This window comes from Oratosquilla oratoria, chromosome 5 (genome assembly GCF_046742065.1).
Source record: "Oratosquilla oratoria isolate Oo_2021 chromosome 5, ASM4674206v1, whole genome shotgun sequence".
NCBI classification, from domain to species: domain Eukaryota; kingdom Metazoa; phylum Arthropoda; class Malacostraca; order Stomatopoda; family Squillidae; genus Oratosquilla; species Oratosquilla oratoria.
Genome location: NC_134781.1, coordinates 80,673,093 through 80,695,592, shown reverse-complemented (window position 1 = coordinate 80,695,592; position 22,500 = coordinate 80,673,093). Strand labels below are relative to the sequence as shown.

At 49.1% G+C, this 22,500-nt stretch overlaps 1 protein-coding gene across 4 annotated transcripts in view; it reads left to right on the top strand.

The window, feature by feature from the left end:
- Positions 1-22,500, top strand: part of LOC143025604 (uncharacterized) — a 459,091-nt gene that overhangs the window by 378,617 nt on the left and 57,974 nt on the right. Inside the window, exon 1 of one of the 4 annotated variants that reach the window (XM_076185540.1) lies at positions 21,833-21,953. The exons of 2 other annotated variants lie outside the window; for them this stretch is intronic. The gene's annotated coding sequence lies outside the window, so the exon portion shown is untranslated. Of the gene's footprint in view, positions 1-21,832; positions 21,967-22,500 lie in introns of those variants that run through there. One more of the 4 variants, XM_076185541.1, reaches the window with a different exon arrangement.

The following is a 22,500-nucleotide window of genomic DNA, read 5'->3' as shown; positions in this document are numbered from 1 at the left end:
CCTCCCCTCCCCTTCCTTCCCCCCTCCCCTACCTCCCCTCCCCTTCCTTCACCTCCCTCCCCTTCCTTCCCCCTACCCTCCCTTCCCCCTCCCCTCCCCTCCCCCCTTCATATTGTTCCATTCCTCTGTCCCGATATCCTTCTTCGTGAGGACTTCGGGTGTGGGTGGAGGGTGAGGGGGTGGTCGCCTCTCCCTCTGTTTGTGTCATTGAACACTTTCGGTCCTCAGGCTTCAGCTAAACATTAAAAAATCCAAACATTAGTTTCACCCGATCGCTGGGGAGGGTGTAATGATCTCCTAAAACTGAATAGAATCGCCAGACCGCACTTAGAATAATAATAAGAAAAAAACTCTGCAGAAAGGTTGGAAAATTTTCGATAACTTGTCAAGAAAATACGTGACAGTTCTGAAGCTAAAGAAAAATTTTCCTTGTGTTCCTGGTGGGAAATCTTGCCTCTGATTCATTCTGGTTTTATTCTCGACCTCTCCCCCTCATTCTCGACCTCTCCCCCTCATTCTCGACCTCTCCCCCTCATTCTCGACCTCTCCCCCTCATTCTCGACCTCTCCCCCCATTCTCGACCTCTCCCCCCATTCTCGACCTCTCCCCCCCATTCTCGACCTCTTCACCCCATTCTCGACTTCTCCCCCCATTCTCGACCTCTCCCCCCATTCTCCACCTCTCCCCCATTCTCCCCCTCCGTGCCCTCTCTGCCTTCTCTCTCGCCTTCCTCACCTCTCTCTCCCCTCTCCCCCCTCTCCCCCTCGCTCTCTACAAACTACATAGACCCCTCCTTAACTCTTTTACCGGCGAATGACATTTGCCTTAGCTGGCCGAACACTTAAGGCAAAGGTGATGACGTCCACGGCTAAGCTCCTCCTGGTGTAAGCGCCTTGCACCTGCTTGGTCTCGTGACGTACCTGTGGCCTTGGCCATGCACGAGGCCTACCTCTCGTCTTGAAGGCGTTGGTCACGTGACTTGGCCGGCTCGAGGCGGATGGGGTCGGGGGGAGGGAGGGTATGCCCCGCCCCATCCCATCTCATCCCACCCAATCCCACTTTCTCTTCCTCCTTAGGCTCTTCTTCCCACTCGCCTTCCCTCCTCCTTGGGTTACTCCTCCTTACCTCCCTCTCGCCTTCCTCCTCCTCGTGTTACTCCTCCTTACCTCCCTCTCGCCTTCCTCCTCCTCCTCCTCCTTCTCCTCCTTCCTACTCCACCTGATCAACATCACTGTCATTATCGTTTTCGCCCCCGTCAGGGTCCAAGCATTCCTAGTCTCTTCCCCCCCCACCTCCCACCTCGTCCTCGTCCTCTCCCCCTCCCTTCCCCCCACACTTGGTCCAACCAGGCCGCCTTGGTGCGCCCCAAGGGCGAAGCAGCTTCACTTTGGCGTCTCGATGTTGCCGGCTCGGCCCGGCCCCGGCTGTTTGCTCTGCGTCTCAGGTTTCGGTTCTCGCCCACGCCTCGCCTGCGGTGTATGTGTGTGTGTGTGCGTGTGTGCGTGTATGCAGTGAGGGGCGGGGGTCCGTAGGGGGTCACCTTAATTCCGAATTGGGGTATCGAAGTTTAAAGGGACTGTCTCCCTCACCGGGAAGGACTTGGGGTCTATTCGGTCATCAAGGGAACGTCATGAGGATGGATAGGATATCGGAAGGATAGATGGCAAGGGAACCCATCAGGAGCGTAAGCCGACTTACTGTCGAACCCAAAGACGACAGGAGACGTTCCTAGACGTTAGGATGAAGGATAAAAGACCAAGAAGGACTAAGATTAGTCGCGAGGTATTCCCAAGTAGGGACTGCGTGGGAGACGTTGAACAAATACTCTAGATCTGAGAGAGGCAGGGACCACACACATGTAGACGAGGAAGCAAGTGTCTGAAATTGTAGGCCCCGGTACCAGAAGTTGTTTGAGAACGTGAAGAAGTTGTTTGAGAACGTGAAGAAGTTGTTTGAGAACGTGAAGAAGTTGTTTGAGAACGTGAAGAATTTGTTTGAGAGCGTGAAGAATTTGTTTGAGAGCGTGAAGAATTTGTTTGAGAGCGTGAAGAAGTTGTTTGAGAACGCGAAGAAGTTGTTTGAGAACGCGAAGAAGTTGTTTGAGAACGCGAAGAAGTTGTTTGAGAACGCGAAGAAGTTGTTTGAGAACGCGAAGAAGTTGTTTGAGAACGCGAAGAAGTTGTTTGAGAACGTGAAGTTGGTGATAATGGTGGTGACACGTTGTGGTTGTGATGGTTCCGTTTGGGTCGTGTTGTGAAGTCTCCTGTTCCTTTGTTGATTGAGGCTGCAATGGGAATCTGTGAGGATTTGAATTTGTCTTGCAATGTTCCTTCAGTCTCTTCAAGTGTGGCACGATCCTTTATTAGTATCTCACTATCTCCCCTCCCCCGACTTTTCCTCCCCCTTTCCCCCTCTCCACCCGACTTTTTCTCTCCCTTCCCCCCTCCCCCTCTTTACCCCTTTCCCCCTCTCTCCATCCCCCTCCCCCTTTCTCCTCTCTCCTCCCTCTCCCCCTTTCTCCTCTCTCCTACCTCCCCCCTCCCCCTTTCTCCACCTCCCCCTTTCTCCACCTCCCCCATTCTCCACCTCCCCCATTCTCCACCTCCCCCTTTCTCCACCTCCCCCATTCTCCACCTCCCCCCATTCTCCACCTCCCCCATTCTCCACCTCCCCCTTTCTCCCTTCTCTCCACCTCCCCTTTCCTCCCCTCATCAACACTGAAAGTGTCGTACATGCAAGTCCTCGTCAGTCTCTTCCTTATTAACCCGAGATCTTTCTTGCGTTGCATCATTAATTGTGGCGTATTCGGAAGCCTGCTGGTCTCTCATTCGCATAGTTGTGGGTTCGAATCCCGCAATCCTCTCCCATTCCCAGCAGTGAATGTTACCTGCCTTAGCCATCCAAGTGCATAAGGGTAATGGCGAAAGCTTCGGCCGAAGCTGCTCAGCGCCTCCTGACGTAGGCTTTTCTCTCTCTCTCTCTCTCTCTCCCCCTCCCTCCCTCCCCCCAGCGCCCTCTTTCCTTGTATTCCTTTTCCATGTTACGCGAGACCCCCCCGAGTTTATGGCAACTATTTTGCATCGACTTTTTGTGCTACATTAACCCCACCTCGTTTGTTTTTGTTTGCTTGATAATTCATTCGTTTATTAATTTGATTATTAACAATCGCCTGCTAAGGTCAAGGAAACTGTAAATGTCACGAGCATAGAGGGAGTTTAATGAGAATACAAAATTTAAAGAATAATTGTGTATACTAAATAGTCAAACGATACATGGTCCATAATACACAGGCTTGAAGCCGACCCAGCGTGTGTGTGTGCGCGCGAGCGAGCGAGAGCCGAAATAGAGGAGTGCTTCGGGTGTTCGATAACACCGGAGGGGGGGGGGGGCTATTTTGATCGAGTCTTTATTGGCTGCATAGTTCAGTAATGCCCCTTTCCTCCTCTCTCCTCTCCTCCTCTCCTCTCCTCTCCTCTCCTTCCTCTCCTTCCTCCATCACCTCCTTCGCTACCTTTTTCCTCTTCCTCCACCCTCTTCTTCTTCCTCTTCCTCCTCCGCCTCCATCTTCCTCCTCCACCCTCCTCTTCTTCCTCTTCCTCCGTCTCCATCTTCCTATTCTTCGTTGTCCGTCCTCTTCCATTCTTCCCATATAGGAATATAGATTTCACAATTTTTTTGCAGTCGACACTAACCCCCTGCAGACCAGTCACGCAGTTTGCTCATGATTGGAAACTAATTCCCACCCAATAATGCTAATCACCTCTCCTAACCCCGCTTATCTTTCCTCTCCCACTTTTGACCACTCCCTCCTCCCCTCCCTCCCTCCCTCCCTCCCTCCAGCCTCTTTTGGGGACCAGGGATAGAAGCGCTGGTTGTTGCCATTGAGGTGACGAGTCTTCCTATCTCGCGTCTTCCACTTGACCTTCCCTCCTTCCCCCATTTCCTCAACAAGTCTTTCTCGGGCTCCAACTCTTCTTGTACGTCCCTCTCCCCCTCCTCTCCCCTCCCCTCCCCCCTCTCCTCCCCCCTCTCCTCTCCTCCCCTCCCCTCTCTCCTCTCCTCCCCTCCCCTCTCTCCTCTCCTCCCCCCCCCCTCTCCTCCCCTCTCTCCTCTCCTCCCCTCCCCTCCCCTCCCCTCCCCTCCCCTCCCCTCCCCTCCCCACTCCCTCTTTTTCCACAATCTCTGGCTCCTATCTCTCCATGCTCCCCATTCTTTCTCTTCTTGTTTCTCTTTATTTCTCCTTGTTTATTTCCCTCTTCAATTCTTCTTTCTCTTTGCCTCCTTGCTTCCCTCCTTTGTCTCGTTGTTCGTGTTTCCCAGTTTTCCCCCATTTCTCTCGTTCCTCTTCCACCTCTGCTCCACCTGGGAGCCGAAGGGCAATCCACCCGAACTCTTCCCATCGAGAGGCACCCAGGGATCGATCCTGGTGTTGGTCGTCCCCAGATAGAATCTTGGAAATTTCGGCCCCAAGTGGTCCACTGCAGGACCTGGATATCCCCTGTCGGGCTGTGCAGCCTTTGTGCCCCTCCCACTTACGGTGTTTTCATGCGTTCAGGTTAACAAGGGACGAAGTCGTTGCAACGGTGCTGCATCCTCACGTTGGCCCCTTTCCTCCGCTTCCCTTTCCTTTCCTTTTCCTTCCCTTCCCTTCCCTCCCCTCCCCTCCCCTCCCCTCCTCCTCTCTTCACTTCCTTCCCCTCCTCTTCCCTTCCCTTCCCTCCTGTCCCTTTCCTTCCCCCCTTCCCTTCCCTTCCATCCCCTGCTCTTCCCTTCCCTTTCCCGTCGATTCCCCCTTCCCTTCCTTTTCCCTTCCCTAACAGAAGGCTCCTCCTCCTCCTCCTCCTGTCCAGGGCTTGTGTAAGATACTGCGTAGTCTTTTGCCTCCACAGGGAGGGCCTGGAGGCGGGGACCAGGCACAAGCAGAAAGGGGGCTGGGGGGGAGGGGGTGCGCATAGGCATCGATTGTACACTAGGTGGGGGGCCGGGGAAGCAGAGGGGGGGGGTATTAAGGGGCCGCGAGGTTCTGCAGTAGTGCATGGAAGCTTGCTGGTGTGGGGGGGGGATGTTTTGGGGTCGGGAGGGGGGAAGGTTGGGTTGCTTCTCTCTGGGAGTAGTTTCTTGGTTGTGATATTAACATGTGTATGTATACACGTAAGTGTGTCATGTGTGCGTGTTGTGAGGGTGTATACAGTGTATGTATGCTTGGAATCTTTGTGGACGTGGCGGCGGCGTCGGCCAAGACGGGAGAACGGGCGAGTTGGTTTTGTCTGTGGAGGGGGTCACTGGGTACTGTCGGGTCGGGAGGAGGAGGAGGAGGAGGAGGGGCCGAATGACGCGCGCGCGGACGCGCGTGGGGCCCCGCAGTGTTACGCAATGCTCCTCCCGACCTCGACAGTGCCACTCACGTCGGGACAGGTGCCAGGAAGTGAAGGGAAATGGGGAGGAAGGGTGAGGAGTCATGGGTGCTGTATGGGGGGGGGGAAGTGTACTATTTTGATGTATTTAATTATTTTTTGTTTTTGGGGGGGAAGGGTGTGGTCCCTCGATTACAAATTTTATTAGATTCCATGCACGCGCGTGCGCATGCACGCACGCACGCAAAGTCTCGGGGAAATGAGACCAACTCACGTAAGCCGGAATGAAGTTCGTAACTTGTCATGACTGGCAGAAAAGCAAAGACGAAGGACGAATCAATCGATAATTCCGCACCGAAGGAACGCCCCACTTGAGCCAAACGAGACACGATTATTATTATTATTATTTTTTTTTTTTTTTTCTCTCCAGACTAAGGTCACGTCACAGCGTTTGATAAGATATTATTATTTTATTTATTTATTTTATTCTGTTTTGTTGAGAGCTGGGGTTTTGATTTCCACCTCTTGCAACTTGGTGGTGCGATTGGTCAACACGGTTAAGGTTAACCATATTGCGTTCTCGTGAGCTGGGTCGGTTGTATTTGCCTAACAACAACAACAACAACAACAACAAGGGGGCTCTCGATCGATTTCGAGTTCGTCGTGGAGACAGTCGTGTAACCTTCCATATGATTAAGATCGTCTGATTCTCTTCTCCCACACCCCTTCCCCCTCTCCTCCGTCTTTATCTAAGTACATCTTTATTTTTTAGCTCTTTCAGTCTTTCAGTATTTCTCTTAATCATTAGACATTTCAACTTCTTCCTTTCCTTCAACGAGGTGAGATGACTTGGGTTAGTTCTGCCAGGAAGGAAGAGGACTGTGGAGATTCTTGGAGACGTGGCACTAACAGCAACGAGGCGGTGGTAGTGGTGGTGGTGGTAGTGGTGGTTACGTAATGGTTGAATCTTGGGTCGCTGTTGCGCTCCAGCTCCACCACCTCTTCCTCCTTCCTCCTCCCTCCTCCAGCTGGTGGTCGTCCCTCTCCTTCCTTCCTTCCTTCCTTCCTTCCTTCCTTCCTTCCTGTCTCTCCATTTACAGTTTTCACTCGTTTTTTCCTCCTTCCTCTTTCTCCAGTTTACTCTTTTCCTTTTATCCTTCTCATCCCCTCCCTCGTCCCCTCCTTTCCTCTCCCGAGGGGGGGGGGGACGGGGCGGAGCCCCCCACACACAAAAAAAAAAAGGGAGGGGGGAGGGAGCTCAACAGTGGCGTGCGCGTTCCTTCATGAAAACACGGTAACCCCATCTCAAGCAAGACGCTCCCATGGAGATAAATGGAATAGTGGCAGCAAGGATGAAGGGAAATGCCGCACTGTAAGGAGTGTGTGTGTGGGGGGGGGGAGGACCATAGTTTCATGTGTGCGCGTGTGCGTGCGTGTGCACACTCGCAGAACGTGCAAAGGAACGGTATGGGTGGAACTCTGGAACTGCCTGCACACTGGAAGTGTCATGTTCATATACGTTCTTCTTCTACATGCAGATCCTAGTAAGTGCCCTTTCGGCGCTGCGTGCACCGATGAGGTTAAATGGAATTGTTAAATTATAATCTCTTTTTTTCGCTTCATTTGGTTTAAAACGTGTACACCAAAAGTCTGATGTGACGTGAGCGGGTCATGTCACCTTTGGTGCCGCGCTGGGCGACCGGGTCATGTGACCTTTGGTGGGTCATGTCACCTTTGGTACCGCGCGCAGCGACCGGGTCATGTCACCTTTGGTGGGTCATGTCACCTTTGGTACCGCGCGCAGCGACCGGGTCATGTCACCTTTCGGTGCGCAAAGCAGTAGTCACGGTACAACCGGGGTGCCTCGGTCCATATGCAGTGTTGTCAAGCCACTGGAAGCGGGTGGGTTCAGTTACAGAGATAGCGCGATTAAGGCAAATGCCTTATTTGAATTACAAATGTGTGGCGGTTCGACCAATATACAGGATAGGCGTGTATTAAGTATCAACGCGTTAATGGAGCAGGGTAAATGTATTTGTGTGTTGCAGCCGGATTTCAAAACTCACCGAAGACTTAATTGTATCCAATAACAGCCCAGGATATAAACATGTACGTTATTTGATGGCTATTCTCGGGCATACTATGGTTAGCAGTGAGCGAGGGTGCCTACTTTACTGTGCGTGTGTGTGTGTGTGTGTGTAATCGGGATGTTCGGGAGTGTCATGGTAACAACGGTCGCCACCAAATGGATCTTGGCACTGTTGCTGGGGTGCCAAAGGTACACCATGCCCTCCTTACCCAGAGAATCCAGGTATCTGTCGTAGGTGCCATCCCCCCCCTCCCCCCGCGTTGCGTAAGCTGGCGCCAAGATGGGGATGGGGTGTGGGGGGGGGTAGGTGTTGTTGGCGCCATCTACAACAGCTGTACATCTTATTTTTACTCTCCCGGCCCCAAAGTCCATGGGAACAGTTTCCCTCCTTGGGTATTTTGTTATCTTTAGTTGCATTGTGTAAGGTTGGGGAGGGCGGGAGGGGGGAGGATTTCGGTGTTGGGGGGGGGAATCCACAGTTGGGGTCTTTAAGTACGTTGCAACACGGGGGTGGGGGGAAGGGGTTAAAGTCTCCACCAAGAAGTGATAAGTGTTGACTAAGAGCGAGATAAGGATATGACGATAAGTGGTAACCTTCAAGTTGAATAGGAGGACGATTCGTTCGACAAAGCGCCCCTTGGGTTAACCTCCCCTCCCCTCTGCTGCAGAACGGGCTGTCGTTTCCATAAATAAAATGAACTTTGTTGCGGCCGGAATGTCATTAAACGAGCCATTTGCTGCCAATAAGGGTTTTCGACCTGATCAAAGATGCTCTGGTAAGAGAGAGAGAGAGAGGGGGGGGAGAGGGACAACTGGAATTTCTCCGTCGGTTCCAGTGTAATGGCGGCACAGTCCGGGAAGGAATATTTGTCCTATGGGAGATCCACTGTGACGGTTCTGGGTCTTAGCCTTTATTCACACCCACCCACTTTCTTCTTCTTCTTCTTCTTCTTCCTCTTCTTCTTCTTCCTCCTCTTCTTCTTCCTCTTCTTCTTCCTCCTCTTCTTCCTCCTCCTCTTCTTCCTCCTCTTCTTCTTCCTCCTCTTCTTCTTCCTCCTCTTCTTCTTCCTCCTCTTCTTCTTCCTCCTCCTTCCTCCTCCTCCTCCTCCTCCTCCTCCTCCTGCTCCTCCTGTAGAGTAGAGGAGGCGGTTAACCTCGTTAGTAGTAGAGGGGATGGTCTTATCCTGTTATTAACAAAGGATGAATTTTTGTGAGCAGCCATGGTGGGGGTCGGATGAACCTTGTAGGCGGTGAAAAAAATTACAAAATTAGAGAAAATGGGAACTCATGTGGAAGAGTAAAATTCGTGTAAGAATAGAAAACGGGGACGAGGTTGGTCTCCCTTCAAACGGAGAGAAAACGGAACTTTGGTAGTGCGACAAAATAAAAAACGGAGGAATGGGTAACTTTAGGGTTGCTTTATGGATATGTTACAAATGGTAACTAAGATTCAACTTCCTCGTTCATGGGTCACTGTCTTTGATCTATAAATAATTATTTGAGAAATAAATTATTTATATGTGGAGAAAGTCAGGGTACGGGGTATACAATTAATCTCGTTAGAATTAGGGAAGTTAAGGTCACCCCTTCGCTCCGTTCTCTTTGAATGGCTTATCGCTCTGAGGGTTCCCGTTTTCGTTTACTAATATTCCATTTCGCTTTTGATGTATTTGCCGCGAGCTTGGATAGTTGTTCGCAAATATTACAGGAACTTTAGTTTGAAATGTGCCATTTACACCAATAAATTGTCTTGTAAGAACCGTAGAAATCGTATAGTTCGTATAATAGTTAGTCTAATCGTTAGGTCCACTAATTCTGTAATATTTTCGAAATATGTAAAACGAGTTTAATACGCGAGCCATTCATAGGTACCCCGTCAGACTTGGTACGTTTTCTTTGGTTGGAGCATACGTTTTCTTTCATAGAGGTTAATTTTCCTCCCAAGAATATTAAACTAATTTTATTTTCTAGTTTAGTATGCGTGGAAAGGATGTACACACATGTACATTTTTTTTTATTAAAGGTGATTCTATTTAAAAGTTGTGAAAACTGAGATAGGAAGTGAACCTAAACATATGCAAGGTAGTATTTACGTGGTCACCTGTCAAGATATTTGTTTACTTTTAGCGTCTGATTGCTTGCGTCCTGTCAACTATGGACAAATATCATAGGTTGAGGTCTCGAATTGTTTTGACAATTTGTATTCTTTGATTATGAGAAAAGGACGAGATTTTGAGTCGGACTTGATGACCTCTCGTCACTACTCCAGTGAGGATCGGGTTGCGGATTGGGGGGGGTTCAGGCTCAGCTGCAGTGGGGGGGGCTTAAGGGGGGGAGGGGGCTGGAATTGGGCTGTTGAGGCAGGGGAGAGTGGACCCCTGGTCTGGGCTTCATTTTATTTATGTTCTTTGTTTCACATCCAAATGTATGGTTTAATCACCTTTCTTCCTTTGTAAGCCTCAAAACTATACTACCCACTTAATCTGTAAATGCATTAAAACTGCTACAATTGCTGATACTGCCGCTACTATTTCAGCGATAATACATACTGTAACGCAATTGCTACTTCCAAAAATACTGCAACTTCGAATATTCTGAATACAACTACTTCTGTTGCTGCAGATAATTCAGCTTAGGCTTTGTAACACTGACGAACAACAGCCCGTTCACCATCGCCACCACTCCACCGCTCGCACCTCCATCTCGTCTCGTCCTCACCTCATCGCCACCATTTTCACCCGAACACCCTCCGTCTTCTCTTCCTGTTCCTCGTCACTTCGTATTTAATGTTTCCTCTTCTTCCCGCTTTCTTCCTCTTCTCTTCTCTCCTCCCCGCCACATCCCACCCGTCTCTTATCTGCGAACTCCTTCTTTCCAACCTTCCCCTGTGCCTTTCTGCACCACGTTTACACCCCCACCCCGCCTTCACACCACCAGCACAAGGGTGGGGGGCGAACTCCCACGCCCACATTATCCCACCAACCATCGCTCGTTTGTCAACCGCCTCTCCCAGTCAGTGCCTTCCCCCCCTTCCCTCCCCTTCCCTCCCCCACCTTCCCTTTCTAATACTCTTGCCTTCATTACGAGTCTGGAGTTTTCCTTATCATTGATTATAATAATCGTCCACCTTTATCCCCGCCACACCATAAATATTCCATATACGTATCTTGAAATTGTCGAGGCTTCGTGTATACACGTATATATTCGTATGCTGTGGATGGATGTTACGCGTGGAGATGTTAGTAGACTCGAGCTGAATAGAGAGAGTCTTAATGTGAAGTTATTATAATCTGAAAGTAAAATAGGAAGAATAAGGTTATCAAGACAAAATATATACTTTAAACAAGCAACAGCGAGGACATAGGGGTTGTGAATTGGAGTTAGTGCGTGTATCGAGAGTAAAAGAAATTAGGGAGAGCTAAAGCAAACAAGAATGGAAGTGTTCAGATGTAGAGGGCACGACCGAAGAATACTTCGCAGAAACGGTCGCGACCCACCGTATGTCTGATTATTCAGAGACTCGAAGTTGTACTGCGTCTTTGCCACTCCTGCAAACTTCTCTTCAACCTCTGTGTAAAAAAAAAATCGTTTTGCGTACAATTTTGAACACGTGAGTGGCCTTGCGTGTTCCTTATTGGGAAGTTAGGAAGGTTCTGTTTAATGAATCTACTCTAATAGTTTCGGGATGGACAGATTAATTCTTAAGCGAGCCTTGGGACACTGCACCTGTCCGTGTTCTCCTCAGCTCGAGAGTTCGAGAAAGGTTGGGCCGAGGCTAGAACGGTGTGATGAGTGAGTCACGCTGGCACCCGTATCAGGTGTCCGTCACGCGTCGTGACGCCACGTCACATGCAAGAACGTCACCTTCGCGCGCGCACACACACACACACACACACACACACACACACACACACACACACACACACACACACACACACACACACACACACACACACACACACACACACACACACACACACACACACACACACACACACACACACACCAGCTCAACGGAGCAGTGGTAGCCTTCGCAATCGTTAAACCAACTGTCCGTGTTCGAATCCCGCCCAGGGCTGAAACAATTCCAGTATCGCTGCGAGTCGGTACTCCAACTCGTGGGCGAGGAGTTAGATCGGTCATATACGAGCTTTAAGCTCTCATCCGGAAGGGTAATACCTGTCGATCACGAGTCCAACACGTGATCAAAGACCATGGTTAATCTCGCACACTGCGCCCTATTCTCCAAAAAGGAGAGGTAGTGGGTCATTGATCAGCACTCTGCACGGGTCCACTGAGGGCCTCTTTACACTAGCGGTTTGAACCGCGCGGAAACCGCGGCGGTACCGCATAGTCCAAGAAAAACTGCACTATTGTGTGTATGAACAGGGACTGAGATTTAGTCCACGACAGACTTTAAGATGTCAAGTCGCATGTCGTAAGGTCTCTGGAGTGCATGTCATAAGGTCCCTGGAGTCCACTGGTGGACAAAGGCCTCCTGACCTTTTCCATATCACGACTGTGCCAAGCTCCGTCACGTCACTTTTGCGAACTTCTCCATCTCTGGTGATCCCCTTCCCACTCGCGTCCTCCTCTGGCGTCCAATTAGCAGCCCCCCCAACGGACCATTCTCGCTTGACTAGTTGCTTTGCTCAAGTTCGCTTCCGCTTCTTTATTGCCTGTTACGGTATTTTCAGTTTCCCGGGCTTGCGTGCCTGGAAAGGGTTACCTCGTCCATGATTGCCCCCGTGGTTAGGGAAACTCGGCAAGAGACGCAGTGACGTTGACCCTGAACCGTTTTCTTTGCGATATTTATTTATATATTTATTTATTTATTTATTTATTTATTTATTTATTTATTTTTTTACTTTGGCTGAAAGATGGGAAGACGACGCAAAGAGTCGTCTGAAGATGATGAGGGTAGTGGATAGGCAAGACTGGAGGTACAAACGAGTATTGTAGTGTATTGTAGGAGAAATAGAGTAGTCAGCACTGAGAAATACGGGTCCCAGAGATGACGAAATGCGTGAGGGAACAAGTCATTTCGTAAAATGGACAGGTTAACCCTATCACTCGGTGTGTGGAAGGTAAACAACGAAGACGCAAAACTCGGAATGACGAAATGGGTTAGAATAAGAGCACAAGATAGGGAAAGATGGCGAGAGCTTGTGTCAACGCTCAGGGTTCTTCAAGAAGACTGAGGAGCACAGGGAGGAGTAAATTGGTTCGCCTGGTGGCAGCTAATATGAAACTCCCATCAAGGGACGGAAGGAAAATTTCGAGTTGCTTCGGACACAGAGGGTGATGGAGGGAGAGATCTTGGCGATGACTTGAGTTTTTTTTTTTTCCTCCTCCTCCTCCTCCTCCTCCTCCTCCTCCTCCTCCACCACCACCACCACCACCACCTCCACCACCTGTAAGGTTGTGATGTCGCAAAAGGCAAATTCCTTAAAAGGTAGAACTGCTTCGCCAAAGTCGACCCTCTATCGTGACCTTTGCCGCCTGTCTTCGGCCGAAAATTGGGGGGAATTCCAAGAGCACAGATCAGGGATCGTTCCATCAACTTAATTCCATTTCCTCCCACTCGCTTCGTACCCCACTCCCCGTGTATACAGTATACTCCTACAACTGTTCGCACCTCCACAGGCGAGCTCCCACATCGAGGGAGCGTGGATTTCCACGGTTGTGAATTTTGGTCTTAGTTTCGTTCCCGAATCGAAAGCAGAGTCGAGTTAAGTCGTCATTGGCGTTGGAGTGAAACGAGGGAGCCTCTGCTACGCAGGCGTGGAACGGAAGAAAACTGTGGCAACGAATGACCCTTACGACTAGAGGGAATACGGGCCAATATTGCAAGTGTTGATGCATCGGAAACGAGGTGAAGAGGGGAAGACGGGGCGGGAGATGACGTCGGGGTGGATGCGGGGGGGAGGGGGGGGGCAGACGCTAATCTGAATTACTAACTTCGCCATTCAAACCTGTGTCACTTTCTATGCTGGTTTTACCTATGCCATCTTTCGCCACCTACTTCCTGCCTCTTCCACCTTAGCTTCCTCTACCTCTTCGTTGCCAGTTTCCTCCTTCCACCTTAGTTTTCTCTACCTCCTCCACCTCCTTTACCTCCACCTCCTCCTTCACCTCCACCTCCTCCTTCACCTCTTCCACCTCCTCCTCCTTCACCTCCACCTCCTCCTCCTCCACCTCCTCCTTCACCTCCACCTCCTCCTTCACCTCCACCTCCTCCTTCACCTCCACCTCCTCCTTCACCTCCACCTCCTCCTTCACCTCTTCCACCTCCTCCTCCTCCACCTCCTCCTTCACCACCTTCACCTTCTCCGCATTGGAATCGACCTCCATTTATTTACCTCCTGAAGATGAGAGAGGAGGGCAGGTGTGCCCTGCCGAGTCGTCAGTGTTCGTTTTCTTTCTGCGATCGAGGTCGGCTTGATGACCCCCCGGAGGACGTGGGAGGGCTCGCACTGAGGCCACAGTCCCCCCCCATCGTTGTCTTCTTCGATCTCGCCCGCAGAGTCTTTGGTATTAGGTCGTCTGAATAAAATCCCATAGAGGGACCCTCCTTTAGGTTACTGGGAGAGAGAGAGAGAAAGAGAGAGAGAGAGAGAGAGAGAGAGAGAGAGAGAGAGAGAGAGAGAGAGAGAGAGAGAGAGAGAGAGAGTTTCCTTCAGATAAATTAAAGTCTGGCGACAGATGCATCCACCGGTTCCCTCTTAGGTGAACAGAACCACCTGGCGGCGGTAGAATGAAATCTTAAATGAAATCTCAGCTTCGAGACTCCATGGGCACAGAGGCTGCTACCGAGATGAATAAAAATCGCCCGGCGGCAGCTGAGATAAAAGGGACCACCCGGCATGGAAGGGGTTTAAAATCGTTTAGACTCCATTGCAATGGTCAGGACAGGGTTCGAGAAGTCTTCGTCGGGAAGATGTGCCACCGGTGCCAAGTGGCACGGTGCCAGGGACAATGTAGAGGTGGGGAAAAGGAAAGACATAGGGGTGTGGTAAAAGGGTTGCTCGTGCAACCTCAACACCTTCGAAGAACGATAGTTAATCTCCTTATCTGATTTAAGGTTTTAATTTTAACGAGTTCAACAAGATAACGCCCCCCCTCCCCCGCAGACAAATTTTCATCTTAACGAAAGTGTTGTTTGAGGTTGCCTGCTGCTTTGACGTCAGCCAGAAAAAAATATGTGAAGTATTGCATCAGAGGAAAGAGAAGGGAAAGATTATGGGCGAATTGAAGTTACTCTGAAGGTTAGGACAGCAAAGGTGAAAGCGCAAGTTATTCTCTTGAAAGTCAAGGAAGGAAGGAGGGAGAGAACTTTGTAGGAGTAACGTGGTAGTGTCGAACCTAGACGAGGCTGGTGGTAACCATCGGTGCTGGTGGTAAATGTGGCAATCTGCACTACGATGTAGAAGTTTCTATTATAAGCGTGTGTGTGTGTTCTCGCTCTTACACACACACACTCACACTCAATCAATCAACTGAACATAAGAATGAAGGAGACTGCAAGAGACCATAAGGCCTACACTAGTCAAGTTGTTCACACCTCACCAAAATAACCCCCCACCCACCCAACCCGCACCCCCAACATCATAACTCCAAATTAGGGGAAAATCTGAATCCCCCCAAATTCTGCCTCCGGCAGTCGTGGGCAGAGCCATGACCAACATAGACTAATTTGTCCTCTTTTGTGTTTTTCAGGTATGTGTTGCCCACGTGGACTTCCGTTCTTCCCCGAGGGCTTCAGCGGAGTGGCTAAGTAGAATATAGCTTTCTGGGTTTTGAAGTTGGGCGTTGAGTAAGGAAACGTGTGGAGTTGCACGCGTTAAGTTTATTGGTTCTTATAAGAAGGGGAGAATGTAAATGTTTCTAATGGAAATGTGTCGACTTAAGATTATGGTTTTCGAAAGACGAAAACAAAATTCGGTCGCCACTGGACATGTGTATAGCAAAACTTAGCTGAATGTAGAATGCACAACAAGAATAGTGTTCACTTTTGATTGACACCCCCCCCTCAAAAAAAAAAGAAAAAAAAAAAGTGGTTGGTCACTGTCGAACGTTGGGTACACTTGACCACTTCAAAAGTGACGATTCGTATGTTTTGTATATTTTTCGCTGGGGGCTTCAGTCTATCCTCTTGACGTGTCCCATTCATTGCGTCGTCGTTTTTGTTTTACCTCCCGAGGTGGGGGAGGAGGAGGAGGAGGAGGAGGGGAGAGGAGGAAGAACAGGGTGCTAATGGCCTCAAGGTCTTCGGTTTGGGGGGGAGAAATGGGGGGGTAGACAAAAGCACAAATGCGCCTCACTGTCAGAAGTCTTGGTTCTCTTGCACTGAGCCTTGTACTTGGACGGTGACGCATAGTTAGAGACTGCACATCGTAAATTACGTCTTTATTTCTTCTTAACATACAGTCCATAATAGAATACGACGACCCAGAGTTTTCGAGTCTTTGGGAGAAGAAAGAAATAAAAAAACTCCGGAGGCAGATAGAAATGGTTTGTTGGCGATAGTCTTTTGTCAGAGACAAGTAACCACTCTGACGTATAATGATATGATAGTTGAATGTGAAGTTGTGTGTTGGTTTGGTAGTTAATAGTAAAGTTATTGACCACTCGGAATGTAAGAACGGTAAGCATAGGTTAGGGATAAACTGAATCTAGTTAGGAATGTTTTCTAAGAAAGACCTCTCTGTCAGCGACCATGTGCACGTGGGTAGTTAGTTTCTTGTGATGCCGTGGCTGAGGCTTCAGGACCCCAAGGTTGCTAGTTTTTTAACCATTCAGACGTAAGAGAGTGGGGGGGGGATGGTGTTTGGCAGCTTTATGAGGATGGGGGGGGAATCTTAGTAGGAACAAAATTATAAATGCAGAAATCCAGATACAAGAAATAATTTATATTTTCTCCTAGTAGTTTGTGTGTGTGTGTGTGTGTGTGTATGTTTGTGTGTGTGTTGTCTAATTTATTGATTTATTTATTTATTTATATATATCCTACTTAGAATAGTTTGTACTTTCGGCGGGGGAGTTGGGTACAATGAGCCTTGTGTCGCCACTCTAGTAACAAGAGCGTAACGTAAAGCTCTTGAGCAGAACGTGTAGCGGATTGCGTAACGGTGAGGGAGTAGCCCGTACGTTAATAAAGGTAACCCCGTCAGCGCGGATTCAATTTCCCGAAACTAGTTTAGTTAACGCTGTGGGAGGAGTTGACGTCTTCACTGCAACGGATTGGACATTTCGTGGAAGTCGAGTGGGAAGGTTTCAACGAAGAGGATTTAAATGTTCTGGCAATGGGAAGGTTAACCACAGTTGAGGAAAAGGAAGTTTAATCCCCTTTGGTACGGTGACGCAAGTAAATAATTTGAAATACACTATGAATAAAAGGCTTGTCAAAATAATGTGGCAACTGGTGGAATCTGTCAGAGGCTAGGGAGACGGGGGGGGGTCGATACTTGTCGGACCCAGACAAAGGACCTACGTGCTCCCTCCGCACTGAATAAAATACTCGGGAGGGGGGGACCTTCCATAAGGGGGTCATGGACCCCCATTTGAACATGAAAAAAGAGGAGAAACCTTGACAAAGCGCGCGTGGTACATTTTAATCGCATCGTTAGTCTTCGTCTTTGGTGCCCCGTTGGATGTTGACACACATTTTCGGGTTTGTTTTTGGTCTCGGCGCCAGCGCGTAAATATCGCCTTGCTTGCATCTGTTTGCATTCTTGCAGTCTTCTCTGGTGCCAAGACTTCTGATTCTCTCTCTCTCTCTCTCTCTCTCTCTCTCTCTCTCTCTCTCTCTCTCTCTCTCTCTCTCTCTCTCTCTCTGCGTGTGCAGTACACACACACACACACATACACATACACATACACATACACACACTCACACTGGTATACACTGCTGGTAAGTGCCACTCACTCTCGTTTTCTCTGGTATGCCCCCAACAATTTCCGCCTCCCCCCCTCCCACCTTCCCCGTATCATGTTCTCGTGTATACATGCTGCTTACATCCCACTCCACACCCTTTCTCCCCAATCGTTTCCCCCCCCCAATCAGAACAAGTACACTTTTTTCTCCACTATGGTCACTTATGTGCGGTGACGTATGTTTCTGTGACCAGATGTCGTTCACTTGAGGCGAAAAGACTTTTAGGCCCAAGTCGTGACCTTAAGCTGAATAAAATGGTCCGATGTCGACCTCAAGTGACCTTACTGAAGGGTCGATTTTTGGTTGCTTTAAAAAATTACTCCTTAGTTGTTTCTTGGGTGGGGGGCATTTGCCCAGGAAATGAATTGGGCTCTGTTAGGTTTGAACCTCTCTTGCTCCCCCCCGCCCCCTCTCCCCCTCTCCCCCTCGATACCTGAACCCCTAAACCCCTTCCCAAGCCCACCCACCTTGGACGGGATCGAACTCGAACTAGACATTTCAAGTGCCCGAAAGAATGCGAGACGATCTGTCTTAACTTAAAGTGACGTTGGCCTATCGAGTGGGTAGTTCATGATGCTAGCCACTAGCCAAATGGGTAGCATCACGTTCGTCACGCAAAAGGGGATGTGACGGTAAGGCTGTTGACCCCAAAAGCCCTGGGCGGAATAAATCGCCGGACGTTTAGCCAGAACAAAATTTATAACGCGGCGGGACCGTGCTCTAAGGGCCATTTACACGGTCTAACAGTTTGACAAACCCGGTTTGTCAGACAAGTGTTTGAAGTGATGTTTGACCGTGTGAATGGGGTATTTGGTCGTCAAACACGTTTGTCGAACGTGTTTGACAACCAAATACCCTATTCACACGGTCAAACATCACTTCAAACACTTTGACAAACCGGGTTTGTCAAACCGTTTGGCCGTCTAAATGCGGAGACCGAAAAATGCAGCGATGGCTCCTATTACTAAATGGTATAACGTTAGCCAGAATAAAGATTGTGCGTTGATGCTTGAACACAAAGCCATGGCCAGAGCAATTGAACACGTAAAATCTAGTTAAGTCTTGTCGCGATAAGCCAGGAAAATGGCCTTCTTGATGTAACTAGTTTTCTAGCTCCAGGAAACTCGACTCTTGAGAAGTAGCTGTTACGCAAACGTGGGCGGGGCACCGGCTATGCTGCAGTGGGGGCAGCCACGCCCATTCTCCTCTCTCCCCCTCTCCCTTCCCCCCACCCCCCCACCTCCTTCCCACAACCGTCTGTCCCCTCTGCCCGTCTACCATGACGGTAGTTCAGGCGAAGGACAGATTCTTTACCGTCTCGGGTTTTGGTCGTGCCGTCAGACTGGGAAACTGACACCTTGCGTTGTGGTGTTTTGTTGAAAGTCGTTCATTCCTCCGAATGTGCGTCACTTGACAAAGAAGGTGAGAGTGTGGATGGGAGGGAGTGGGAGGGAGGTTTTCCAGTTCGAGATGTGCGTAGTATAGACGGAAATGATAGAAATGGTGGCATTAGTTTTTAGTTGACTTGCATTTGAAATGTTCACGTGGATCTAAATGGTGTTGAAGGTGGGAGGTGTTTTTGGTATCGTTTTGCAAATTTGTTACGGTTTGTAGTAAGTTTGTGAACGTTGTTTGGTTAGGCCGAGTGGCTGCTTGTTTTATGGTGAGGGGAGAGATGGGGCAAGTTGGCTCTGTTGGGAGTGAAAGCTTGAAGGGTTGTATATTTAAACAACAGTTGGGGGTCCGAAATCAAATTCTGTCATGTAATTCAAAGGACACTCAGACTTTTGATTATACGAATGACAAGTTGTACACTTAGTGGTATCGAAGCATAGTTTCAGAAAAAGTTGGCGTGAAATATTTAGATCGATAAAATCGTAGGTTTTTTGACTTGGATAATTCCACAAATTACCGAAACGTGTGGTTTTGTTTTTCGCGTACTCCCAGAAGATTTCGTTCGTTTGATTAAACGTATACCGCTCTTGACCGAACAATTCTGATAACGGCCCTTATCACGGCTGTTCGACGAATGTATTACAAGGCGGGTTTCACACAAAGGGCAAAGTAGAACCCACTCCATGAAGTACAAGAGACCTATCGACTTCTCGGCTTCATATCTTATCCTTAGTAGTGGGCGGTTGTCCACGGGGCATTGTAACACTTGTGTGTTAAGCTGAGGAACAGATAATGACCATCTTGTCGTCGCAAACAGTCTGTGACAAGAGGCAGTATAAAGTGAAAATGTATGACTGAGAGAGAGAGAGAGAGAGAGAGAGAGAGAGAGAGAGAGAGAGAGGAAGACTTGGCCTCCTATTTGCGTGGATAGTTTCTTTGTATGTTGACACTGACGTGGGAGTGTTGCACGTGGTGTTGTGCATATAAGGGCGTAAACACGGTGGCCTACTGGTCTCCCTCCGACTGAAAAGAATTGATCCAAGTGTGCCATTGTTGTTACAAGCAAGGACAGAACGCCCCCTCTCCCACACGAATTTATTGATTTAATCGCTTAACTGAATTATTTGATTACTATAAGATTACTTCCATAGTAGCCTTGAGGGGTTATCCTACCTAGGTGCGATGGTAATTATATTTGCACCACAAGTATACAGCAAATGAAGCACAAAATCTTAGCAAGTGAATCTACCACAATATTGGTGTCAGTTTTCAGAAATTATTTTTAATATTACACCGTTGAATTCTGGGACCTGCAGGTGAATAAAATCGCCTGTAGGTAGCCAGAATAAACATACACGAGGCCAGTCTCACGAGCGAGGTACATTTTAAGGTGCTACCTTAAGTCGATTGGAATCTCCAGATGCGTGCTTGAACAAGCAGATGTACACCGTGGGGGAGTGGGGGGGAGAGGAGAGGAGTCGTGCATGACTATCTGGTTTATTTGACGTGTGAATTCCAATTCGGATTGCTCAGAGCCTAGCTAGCACACGCGCCACCACGCGGAAGAAAACTATACGGGGTAGGTTGCACGGGCGCGAAAGAAAACGGACTGTGGTGGGTTTGGTTGCATAGGGAGCACCACGCGGAAGGATAAGGACCGTGGTGGGTTGGTTGCAAGGCTGCCGATGGGCCTAACGGCGCAATTGAGGGTAGGCGGTTGCGGCCGGGGAAATGCGTTCTGTTGCAAAGGCACCTACATGCTTGCTTGTGTTACGAGTGCGTTGTAAGATTCGGGTTGCATGCGCTCTACGTATGGGTCCATAGTTATACAGGGGCGACCATACAAATTTGGGATACTTAGTCGGATGGAAATGTCTACCGGTGATAGCCCGTTACCCAGGCTGTCCGAAGACGCGTAGGTTAAGAAAAAACGGAAGTGCTGCGCATACCTACCCGCAGAGGCTAAGGCTCGTGTGTGTGTGTGCGTGTGCGTGCATGCGCGCACGCTTAAACACAACATATGCACGGGCTTTACTCTGAAATAACTTTACCCGGGAATGAACGTATACACCTACGACCCGGCAGCGTGGGTATCCGACCATAATATGCCTTGGGTTTGTACAACCTTGTACAACAAGAGGCCTGTATCGGAACGTCTGCACTCGCTGTTGGCACTCTGCCAACACTTCATGCTTGTCTGACTGTGAGGATAGCTGTTACATTCCTCGCTAATTTTATTGCGTTTGTTGAATTGTCACTGGTAAGGCGAGCGGTGTTCATGTAAACAGCAGCTCCGTACTTTCCATGAAGGTTCGATTTCATAGAAAACTGGTCTTAGGAAGTTGTTTAACCCCTGACTTTAGTTTTTCGTCGTTGGCCCGGTTTGGATCAGACTTAATGGAGAGGGGATGCGTGAATTTCCTGGCGGGGTTGGAACAATGCTAATGGGGTTCCGTCGATTTTACACCACTTCCTTGAAACATTTTATAGTGTTGTGCTAATTTTTACTCAAGTCAATGGCTTTAACCATCACAAGAATGTTGCGTCGGGTCGAAACGTGATCTTGTTCTCCTTGTAGTTTCATCTTCCTCCTCTTCTCTTCCTCCTCCTCCTCCTCCTCCACTACTACACATTTTTTTTCCGTGCAACTTTTTTGTACTGTTAGCTTCTGTTTTTATTTCTCTTGTATTTCGTTTGCTGCATCTTGTCTTTTTTCTCGCTTTTCCTCCCACTCGTTTTTTTTCTATTTTCTCCACTTTCCTCCTCAACCTTTTGCATATATTTCCTTTTTTTTCATTCTTTCCCCCCCCTCACCCATCCCTTTCCTCCACATCCTTCTGCATACATTTCCTTTTTTTTTTTCCTTATTTTCTTAATTCTTTTCCCCCTCACCCATCCCTTTCCTTCCTACTCCCCATTTCTTCGCCTCTCCTCTTCTTCGCTCTGCTGCCCTCAGGGGAATACGGGTGCGTGTTTACACGATCACGGGAGCGAGGCGACGGAGGCAGAAGACGTTGACAAAACTCGCTTCTGCCGGATTGTGTGACACCCAGAGGAGGAGGAGGAGGAGGAGGATCCCCCTGGAAGACGAGGCTATAAAAAACGGCGGAGAGACCCTAAGGAAGATTAGTCTACGTGTCTGTCGTTGTGCCGGTCGTGGTTTCCGGAGAGTCTGAACGTGCGTCCCCGAAGTTGAGAGCGTCTCCTCGTTGACTTGGGTCGGAAGGGGTCGAGATTGGGGTTGTAAGAGTGTTGTAGGTATTGTTATGGGGTGGGAGGAGCCGGGGCTAGGGTAGTTATGGGCATTGGGCTCAAGATCCCCTCGAGGTGTCTTTGTGACCCAAAGATGACCAGTAGGTATCCTGGAGAGGACTCTAGGCTCATCCAAGAACTAGAGGTTGTCCACAGGTTGCCTAAAGGTTGCTCTAGGTACCCAGGTTCGGAGGCGGCTGTGACTGGGGGTTCAGTGTCGTTTAGATCTTCGTTGATGCAGGCACACAAACGTGCTTCTGTGTGTGTGTGTGTGTGTGTGTGTGTGTGTGTGTGTGTGTGTGTGTGTGTGTGTGCGCGCGCGCGCGCTTTACATTTTGGCAAATTGTAAGAATTTTGTTCTGCCTAATACTGGGCTGAATTTATGCACGTTGAAGAAACTCTCGGATGCCGCAGAGGATTAAGACGTACTCGGGACTGTCTAGATTTGCAGTTTACGGCCTGTTGGTATGGAT